The 10839-nt window shown below is 33.7% G+C and overlaps 1 long non-coding RNA gene across 1 annotated transcript; it reads right to left on the minus strand.

The window, feature by feature from the left end:
* Positions 1-3876: 3876 nt before the first annotated feature.
* On the minus strand, positions 3877-9749 carry LOC140623617 (uncharacterized). The gene is made up of 3 exons (XR_012023171.1): positions 9602-9749; positions 4664-4766; positions 3877-4257 (listed from the first exon to the last, which is right to left on the minus strand). It is a non-coding gene; the product is annotated as an uncharacterized lncRNA (long non-coding RNA).
* Between the last annotated feature and the right edge of the window lie 1090 nt (positions 9750-10839).

The following is a 10839-nucleotide window of genomic DNA, read 5'->3' on the forward strand; positions in this document are numbered from 1 at the left end:
GAATAATAATATTATAGACTGCCATCATCTTTTAAGTAATAATACAATTACTTTTACAGTGATGTGGCACTCAACTCAAAGTCTTCTGATCTTAACTTGGTTTCACAGACAGCTCTTCCAACCAAAGAGAAAGCACAATCTGATCATGCAAGTGTGGCTGTTTATTTCTCCATGCAACAGAAAAAAAATCACCTCATACACCTCATGAAACCTGTAGGAATCACAAAGCAGTCTTTTAGGAAGTCTTGATTGTTTTTCTCTGCACTTACCTATCTTGAGAGTCAGTTGTGCAGGGCTTGGTTAAAGGGAGTGACTGTGTGGAAGGGATGAACAGAGTCCCTGTGGAACCCAGACAAAGCCAGGGCCTTTAAGGCCATAGCAGTCTCATTGTTTTTGTCCAGAAAAGATGCATTCAGAAGCTAGTTCTAATTCACTTCTGCTTCCAAGTGAATTCAACCTGAATGTTGTGTTTGCAGAAGGTTATTATCTGGTCTTAATTCCAGTCATTCAGAAATTCCAGTGTGAATATTCTCACAGCAACCTAAATTCTGCCCTCCTATGCAGAAGGTTTATTCTGGGACAAGGGGGCCTCTCATGGCATGGTTATGTAATAAAGCATCTCAACTACTCTGAAAATGCTCAGTTAAAATGGCCACTATTTTGAATCTATGTAGCTGATGTAAGCTGATGTTAAGAGTATACTTCTATTTGAAAGGGGGAAAAACAGAAGTATCATAAGGAAGTTGTTTTCAAATCTAGAAAAGCTTTCAACATCCATAAAGAAATTTATAGTCTCATTTTTATTTCAACTTAAATTTCTTCTCCATTCTTCTCTATTAATGTATCTTTTACACATTTGGTGGGAAAACTTCAATTTAAGTCTAAATTAAATTAGGCCAAATAATTAGGGAAAATATTTTTTTGTTGTTGTTAAATTCACATTTTTAAATGATTTGAGTCAGAAATATACTCAAGAATGTCCATAATCAAGAAAAACGCTCTTTCTACATATCAATGAAGAAAGACTGAATTGGGCATTATGGAGAAAAAAATAGAAAAGTAATTAATAAGGATTAGAATTTCATTTTCATTTTCAACCTCATCACTTCTCCGTGAGCCAAAACAAAGGTAGCTTTTTTAAAAAAATATTTTATTTATTTATTCATGAGATACACAGAGAGAGAGAGAAGGGCAGAGACACAGGTAGAGGGAGAAGTAGGCTCCATGTAGGGAGCCCGACGTGGGACTCTATCCCGGGTCTCCAGGATCACACCCTGGGCTGCAGGTGGCGCTAAACTGCTGCGCCACCGGGGCTGCCCCAAAGATAGCTTTAATTCAATGAAAAGGATATATACTCATTTTAGGCATACTTGTTAATCAACACTTCTACCAGCTTTAGTGTGGCGTAAGTGATGTGCCATTTACACCCAGGAAGATTTGAGTGTAAATCTCAAATAAGTCACTTCAGTGCTGTTTATACTTTTCCTTTTTCTAACTCAGTGTTCTCATCTGTAAAATGGGATAAGACACTCACTTCTCTATTTTGAAATAATTTAATGAAAGCATTAAACACAGGATTGTGCAAAATAAATATTTCATACATTTCTTCTCCTATCCTCTTCTCCACGTCTCAAAGTGTTACCATGAATGTGTGGAATTTTTTTTTTATTCAAAAATATGTAAGATAGTTTGAGGAACAGACTGGTAAAGAGGAAAAATACAGGCTTTGGAATCAGATTTTTTATTTAATTCTCAGCTTTACTATCTCTTTCCTAGATTTGTTATCTCCAAACCTCAAGCTTTGCATTGATGAAATAGAGATAGAATTATCTACTTTGTAAAATTTGAGGTGATTAAATGTGCAAAATACCCAGCATAGTGCCTAAAATTAGCCAGAGCCCCAGTGAGTGGTCACTGATATTGTTTATTGTCCTACTTCCGGTTTAAAGAGCAGAATATCAGTATTATCAGAAGTCATGTTGACAAGAAGTCATTCAGGAATGGAATCTAAGAAATAAAAGTAAGAATAGAAATTCAAAAATTTTAATAAAAGGATATAGACATAACCTTTGATAATAAATGATTGTCATTCTGAATCAAAAATAAAACTTTATCCTAATATAATAAAATCCTATACTAACTGGAATATAAATAATATTATATTGCTTTCTGTCACTTAATTTTTCTGTTTTAAAAATAAAATATATATGTGTATATATATGTGCATATACGTATATGTGCATATATACATACACACACAGATATATTGTAGTCCCCATTTGTTATTGTTTACCCAAGGGAAATACATTTTTTCCTTCTGAGTATGAATATGGCAATATTTCATGGGAAGATGAAACGGACAGAATTACATAAGGATGATTTCTGTCATCACTTCTATGAGACTGACTCTGACAGAAAGTTTTTGATCACTCATTATGAAGTTATACTATACCTTCCTTTTCATCACACCGGGCAGCATGTACTACAAATACCTTAAATAAGAATTAAAATTCTTTAATTTTTTTCCTATTGAATTTTACAGTAAATCAATTTTTCTTATATATACAAAAATAAATCAACTAATCAAAGCATTCTTATTAATTTGGTACATTTAAAAAGGTCTACCAAATGCTTATTATGAGATGAAAACTCATTTATTTTCATCTGCCTTCCAGCAACACACATTGCCCCAATTCTCTATTCATATAATTCTTTCTTTTATATTTGTCTTATAATCAAGAAAAGGAAAATACTTACAAGTGTCCATGTTGGAATTAGAGCTTTTCTGCCACTGTCCCCTTGGACTCTCTAACGGGTTCCAAGAAAACCACTTAAATTCACTTTGATTTAAGATTCGCTTAACTTTAATGTTAAGAATAATGTGATAATGCAGGGAACACAGAGTTAGAACTGCCATGCCAAGTTTAGGTCTATGGCTTATTCAGATTTCATTGGCTGGAGGGGAGGAGGCAGTAGAGACATTCTGACAAGACTTCAAGGTCAAAGTTGTTAAGACTTCAAGGTCATTATTAAATCTGTGGAGGTTAGAAAGACTTTAATTTCCAGAACAATTCATTCTTTCTACTTATTTAACAATTATATATTGAGTGTTGTCTGTAGGCCAGGTATTCCAGTTTCCAGAGTTAGCAACAAATATGTCAGGTGAAATTCCTTATCTTTATATAGATTATATCCTGGTAGTGGGAGGCAGATAATATAAGTAAGTAAGTAAGCTATGTAATAATGTCTGTTAGCAATATTGGAGAAAAGAAATTACAATAGTCCAATGGCCTGTTAAAGCTGAGAAGTGATACCATTTCATGTAGGGTAGTCAAAGAAAAGCCCCACTGAGGAGGTCCCACTTGAGCAAAGCCCTGAAAAAAGTAAGGAGCAGAGCAGAGCATGTGGATATCTGGGGAAAGAGCATTCTCACAGACAGGACAGAAAGTGGAAAGTGAATGGCAGGAGGACCCATGTTCAAAGCACAGCAAGAAGGTAGGGTTGTGGGAGGCAAATGAGTGAGGGCAGAGTCAGTAAGATGGAGAAATAATGACAGAACTTAGGGACCATTGTCAAGATTTTGGCTTTCACCTCAAATGATGAGGAGAGCCACTAGGGAGGTTTTAGCAAGAGTGGCACAATCTCACTTTCATCTTTAAATAATTCATCTGTTTTCCGTGTGTAGAAACAACTGAGCAGAGGGAGTGAGTATGACACTGTTGCAAGTGATTCAAGAGAGATGACGATGACACGGGTCAGGGTAGAAGTGGTGAGGGTGGTGAGCTGGTTGGGATGCATCTGAAAATAAAGAGCCAAGCACACATTTTTGCAATATCTTAGATCAGCAGTATTAAGGAACTTCTCAATTTAAGGAAGTTCAGTTTCCTGGAAAATCTTTATTGCCTAATTAAGCAGGGAAAAATACTTTTAAGTAGTCTCACGAGTCTTTTGTCACTTCACCATCCTCTGCCCTACTGGAATGCCAGAACTCAGCAACTCTTCTGGGTGAATAGGTGGACCATAAACAATGATCTCTCCTTCCATATTCATTTAGGAATGTTCCACTTGGCACAATGGATTTCCAGTAGCTAAAGGCCCATTTCCTTAGGTCAACATACCATCTGGCAGTTAACAAAGACTTTCCTGATGAATCTTAAGATATAGAGCAAGACTCTTGAGTTAGGAACAACATCCAGCTCTGAAATCCAATAGAAGTATTGAAGCCATGCTCACTGTGCAATCTTCTCCTCCAACCACCTCATCATTTAAAAGAAAAGATAGAAATTAAGTAACAATCAAAAGGAATTATGAGTCTTACAGTTCCTTAAAAGTCAGAACCACAGAGCTTTCCCAGTGCTACAAATATCAATTTTGCTTGATAGCAATAAAAGGACTTATCAACAAAGAATAAGTCTTCAATGATACACTTATATAATTGCTGTCTTAACTAATGTCCTAGATGAAATCTCAAGTTTTAACATCATATTGCATAATATTTATATATTAGCATCTTGTACCCCATCCTAATTTTAGAACCTACTAAAAGATATGATCCATGATTACTATATATATATATATATATATAATCTCCATTTTCCCAGAAGATATTTTATGGTCAAATATGATAGCGCACAGTTAAAAATGTTCTGAAACTTCAAAATACCATCTTCAGGATCACGTTAGGAGTACAAGAATCTTCATTTTCAAGCAATGTCCATTTCTTCAGAATGCTGGAGGCAGTTCAAAGGGCATGGACATTCCATCTGCTAAAAAAGTCCAGCACAAATGATACAAAGATAACACAAACATTGACTGTGTGTCCAACTGTTCTAATCATATCATATGTGTTAACCCGCTTCACGTCACAGTTCATTTCTAATGGTGTTGACTAATATTTATGAATCTTTACCACATGCAAGTATGTTTTTAAGTGTTTACAACTATAAAGCCTTTCACCAATTTTACAAATGGAAAACAATGGCTTAGAGGTTGAGTAATCTGCCCATAAACAAAGATTTCTATCCAGGCACAAAGCTTAATGAGTATTCCCATTCCTCACTCATGCACTACAGTCTGCAAACTCTTAGCTTAAGCTATTTTTGTTGTGTATATATTTTCCATTATTGATATATTATAGCTTATCAATAATGTATTTATAACAATACACATGTATGTATATATTATAAAGTATAATTCTCATAATATAATTATTTGTTTTATTTTTCTTTTCCTTTCTATGAGGTACAATTTTTAGTCATGGGTCAATCCTATTTCTGTTTGGAATTTCAACCAAAGACATGAGATAAACTTACAGACGAGACATAAAGGGCATATTGTATTATTTTGGAGTGAGTATATAGAGATATAATTACATCGGTAAAGCTATACATTCAGAGGAAAGAACAATTGTTACTGAAAAAAATACGTATTGATTATGTAGACCTATAAAATTCTATAGTAGATTGAATGCTCACAGTTTGAGGGATTAAACGTTTTCTGGTTTGCCATAATAAATTAAGGAGCATCTTAAACACAGTCCTGTCAGAGTTCTTACCACTAGTTACAAAATCTGAACCAGCTATTGGTTATATATTAAACTTCTATCTGTCCATTTTAATTTCATTTTATTGAAGTGTACTTGACATATTATATTAGTTTCAGGTGTACAACACAGTGGTTCAACATTTATATGCCTTATGAAATGCTCGCAACAATAAGTATAATTACCATCTGCCACTATAGAAAATTATTACAACATTATGGACAATATACCCTATGCTTTACTTTTCATCCCCTAGACTTAACTATTTTACAAGTGGAATTTCATACCTCTTAATCTCCTTCACCTATTTCATCTAACCCTTCCACCCCCTTCCACTCTGGTAACTACCTGCTCTTGTCACCAGTTGCAAAAGCTGAGCCATGTATTGGCTATATGTTAAATTTCTCTCTAAAAATACCAAAACCTTATTCTTTAGCCTCATTTCTAACAATGCCTTTTTGAGAAAGTGAGTATTTTGGAACATAAAAACAACCTCAGTTTTCATAAACAAATGTGTGCAACTTCCTTGGGAAAGGTTTGTTGTTTAATTTGTTTTTGAAGGAAGTAATTGATTTTTCTTGGCAGATCTGATAAAAATAATGAAGCCTTGATTGTCTAATCTGGAGGTCATGTCCTCCTTAGGAACTATCAGTGCATAACTCAGATTTAAGTGAATTCAAGTTCTCCTGGGACTTTTTATATATGATTGCAACATGCTACCACACAACTCCTCTGCTATGAAATTACTAACATAAGCAGATTGTAAGTAAAAATATGTATATTCATATATACACATATTAAAATACATATATTTCTTGTTTGTTTTGTATGATATATCAATATATATGGGAATAATAAATCAGATAACAAGACAGTGATTAAGAATGCTTTTCTACTAAATTCTCATTAGTTTTGAGCACTTCCATCATAATCAGCTCCATCGATCCTGAATTTATGAAATTTTGAAAGTCTTGATCAATAATGATTCTTCATACCATGTACAATGTATAAAGATAGAACTTGAAAGCAAATTAATAATTCAAATAAGATTGTGAGATTATTTTTCAACATACAAAATAAAAACAATTAATTTATAAGTTTTATACAATGTAGTTAGAAATTACTCTTACATCTTTTTTGGATGGATTATCAAAGGACTTTTACTCAGTAGCATTTTTTTAGTAGTTTGTGGATTGGAAAATAATGGAAAATGTATTTAATTAAAATCATTTATATAATTTACATTCTAAATTAAATGGTTCATATTATCACTATCATTAATTCAAATTAATTTAATTTGTGGATTGATGAATTAAAGACATAATTTAGGCAGTAAATATGGGTTTCAGTAAAACTTTATAAAGTAAGTATTCTCAATATTTATAATTTCCATCTAGAATTTATGAAGAGCCATTGAACAAATACACTTAAATAAAGTTGGCCAATGACTAACCTAGGAGAACTTTAGTGTTGGGCTTATAAACAATATGAATAGGTTGAGGACATAAAGGGCATGCGGATAAAAATTTAAGATGACATGCAGATTATACAAAAAGGAGAATTAATATAATGACTAGTAATTGTGGCATTGAAAGATATATTGATAAGACAAAAAAAAATGGCCAAAATAAAGATATGAAATTTACTGGAGCCAAATGTGAAAGTTACATTTATGTTAAAAAGTCAATTGTGCACAAAAATGAATTCAAAAGGGATCAAAGACCTAAATGTAAGAGCTAAAACTACCAAACTCTTAGGGGAAAATATAGGGGAAAAGCATCCTGACATTGGATTAGGCAGTAATTTCTTGGATATGATAACAGAAGCACAGTCAGTAAAAGTAAAAATGGATAAATTGGGCTACATCAACATTAAACATTTCAGTGCATCAAAAGAATACAGTCACAGTAAAAAGGTTAATTCTAAAATAGGAAAGAATATTTATAAATCATTCTTTGATAAGGGATTAATATTTGGAATATAAGAAGAATGCCTACAACTCAATAACAAAAAGTAAATTACACAATTTAAAAATAGGTAAAAGACTTGAATAGACATTTCTCCAAAGAACATATTTCAGCAGGCATATGAAAAGATGTGTAACATTATTAATTATTAGGAAATTGCACATCAAAACCATATCACACCCATTAATACAGCTACTACCAAGAAAGAAAGAGAAAGAGAGAGAAATGAAAGAAAAGGCAGGCAGGCAGAAAGAAAGGAAGGAAGGGAGGGAGAAAGGAAGGAAGGAAGAGAAAGATGAAAGAAAGAAAGAAGAAAGAAAGAAAGAAAAGAAAGAAGAAAGAAAGAAAGAAAGAAAGAAAGAAAGAAAGAAAGAAAGAAGAAAAAGAAAGAAAGGAAGGAAGGAAGGAAGGAAGGAAGGAAGGAAGGAAGGAAGGAAGGAAGGAAGAAAGAAAGAAAGAAAGAAAGAAAGAAAGAAAGAAAGAAAGAAAGAAAGAAAAAGAAAGAAAAAGAAGAAAGAAAGAAAGAAAGAAAGAGAGGGAGGGAGGGAGAGACATGAAATAAAAATAAATAAATACTATGTATTATATGATATCCAAAGAAACCCCACACAATGTAATTAGCAAAGTGCTTAATATTAACTAATATTATTATATTTTTATACTATACTACTAAATAGCCTTTTCAAGGATGAAGTTATTGTGAAATACAATAAATAATTTTAAAGTATTTTTAGAGCTGTCTCTATGACAGAGGTTAATTTATTGGGGAGCCAAAAGGCATAATTAGAAAAACATCATAGAAAGCTATAGAAAAGAGGGGACCACTGGATGGCTCAGCAGTTAAGCATCTGCCTTCAGCCCAGGGCGTAGTCCTGGAGTCCTAGGATTGAGTCCCACATAGGGCTCCCTGCATGGAGCCTGCTTCTCTCTCTGCCTATGTCTCTGCCTCTCTCTCTCTCTCTGTTTCTCATGAATAAATAGATAAAATCCTTTTTTTTTTTTTAAAGAAAGCTATAGAAAAGACAGTAGATCTTATTCTAAAGAACATTTCTACAGAGTGAAATGTTTTAGAATGAAATAAGCTATCCTAAAATTCAGTGAGTTCCCTTGCATTGCTTTTCAAATAGCAGCTAGAAGACTGTATAACAGGGACATGTTAAGATGAATTTCTGATCTGATTAGAGTGTTATGCTAGACAATATTTTCTTCTAATATTCCATGATTCTATAACTTCAATGTTTTTCTTAGCAATATTGACTCCAGTGCTCTCACAAAACAGTTACAGATTTCTGAAAGATTGGCCCAAGTAGAAGGTTCTAGTCATGCATAGCATAGGAAAATGATCCAACTATCCAGTAAAATAATTGGGAAATACCTTGAGAGCCCACCATTCTGTGGATGCACAGAAACATGTGGGTGCTGGTTGTGATGCCAGTGGTAATTGAGAAAGTGTCCTTGGGCGAAAATGACAGATGTTTTATTGTGTCCTTTTGAATGGTTGCTAATACTTAACACAATTAGGGCTGACCTTTAAACAGAGTGAGATAAAACTTGAAGTAGAAAAGAATCTCAAGAAGCAAGAGCAGCTACCTTGACAGTTGCTGAAGAGCAGAGGAAGAGGGACAAGAGTGGGGTAGGAAGTGGTATTTTTAAGCTTTTCCACAAAATAAAAAGAACTTGTCCTTTTGGAAGCAAAACCAAAAGAGTGGTTTAAAAGGTGGAATATAACAGAAAAAGAGGACTGCCATGGTCAGAGTCACCACTGCCAACTAACAGTGAGGTAGAGTGTAGGCCTGATGGCAATGTGAGCTGCCCTAAAAAAAGTTTAGAATCCAGATCTTGGGACAGAATCAACCACTGTATTCTGTCTAGGAGAGACCACATATGGATATTATATTTAATTTTGGACATGCTATTTTAAGACAGACACTGACCTAGATTTGGTTTAGAAGAGAAGCAGCAAACCAGGAGATTGGAATCATATCATAAAAAGAATGACTAAAGAAACTAAAGAAGATGTAACTTTGGAGAAGAACTATAATCCCCTTAAGATATTTGAAGGAATCTCATGTAAAAATACTGTTACTATTACCTCATGGGATTGGAGAGTCAGCAATGAGTATAACCCAATGATGGCATAAACTATATCATGAAGAAGATCCCTCACTCTTGGAGGTATCCAGGTAGACCCTTGATGATGGACATTGCTTTAGGTACCATAGATCTAAATTCTAGATCTAGAATCCCATTTTCTATTTTCACATGATGGCTTGTGAATGCAAGAAAGGTGGAAGATTAATTCTACAGATTGACTTCCAATTGGTTTGGAGGGGCTCCAAATCTTTCTTGAAGCTTTCTGATAATTTTAGGATGAGAGGAAGGGAGTAGCAATCATAAATTCTTGGTTTTCAGAACAATGGTGAGAAGGAAGATGAAGACTGAGGGTGTAGAAGAGGAGTGGTCATCACTACCAACCAACATATCATAAAGCAGGCTGCCTGGAAGAAAGGAGACCAAAGACCTTTAGGAAGTTAGAAAAATTCCACTCAACATTATTTATTAAGGGACCACAGCATTCTTGGGGGCTTTGTTCTAGGGCTACAATGATGAACAAAAATATCAGTGTTTTCCAATTTATTATTTTGAGTCTCCAGAGCCAGAGAAAAGATTTGGATTTTAATATTTTGGAAGAATTCATTGAAGGAAATTTCAAACAAGTTACCCAGAAACAACACTTCAGGTATTATCTTTCGTGGAAGAAACAAACTGATTTTAAAACAATGTTATATATGGAGAGTGTAATATTGAATGAGGAAAACTTAGAAGGAGGAGTTTTATTAATTTAAATAGGACAGAAACCATATCATGGGTAAAAAATTACAATAAAAATATAAGATAATTGCATAAAGGTAAGAGGTATATATCCTAATCTCTAGAGATGGCATATTTAACCAATGCAAAGTAAATTTGTCATTTTAAATTAAAATAGCTATTATATTTTTATTTTTTAGAATTTTTGTCTATTCAAGTTTAATTAATTAGTATACAATGTAGTAATAGTTTCAGAGGTAGACTTTAGTGATTCATCAGTTGTATGTAACATCAAGTTCTTATTACATCAAGTGCCCTCCTTAATATATATCACCCAGTTACTCCATCCCCCCAGCCTCCTCCTCTCCAGCAACCCTCAGTTTGTTTCCTATAGTTAAGAGTCTCTTATGACTTGTCTCCCTCTCTGATTTCATCAGATTTTATTCTTCCTTCCCTTCTTCTATGATCCTCTGTCTTGTTTCTTAACTTCCACATAAGTATGATAATTGTTTTTCTCTA

The sequence above is a fragment of the Canis lupus genome, chromosome 33 (assembly GCF_048164855.1).
Source record: "Canis lupus baileyi chromosome 33, mCanLup2.hap1, whole genome shotgun sequence".
Classification (NCBI taxonomy): Eukaryota; Metazoa; Chordata; class Mammalia; order Carnivora; family Canidae; genus Canis; species Canis lupus.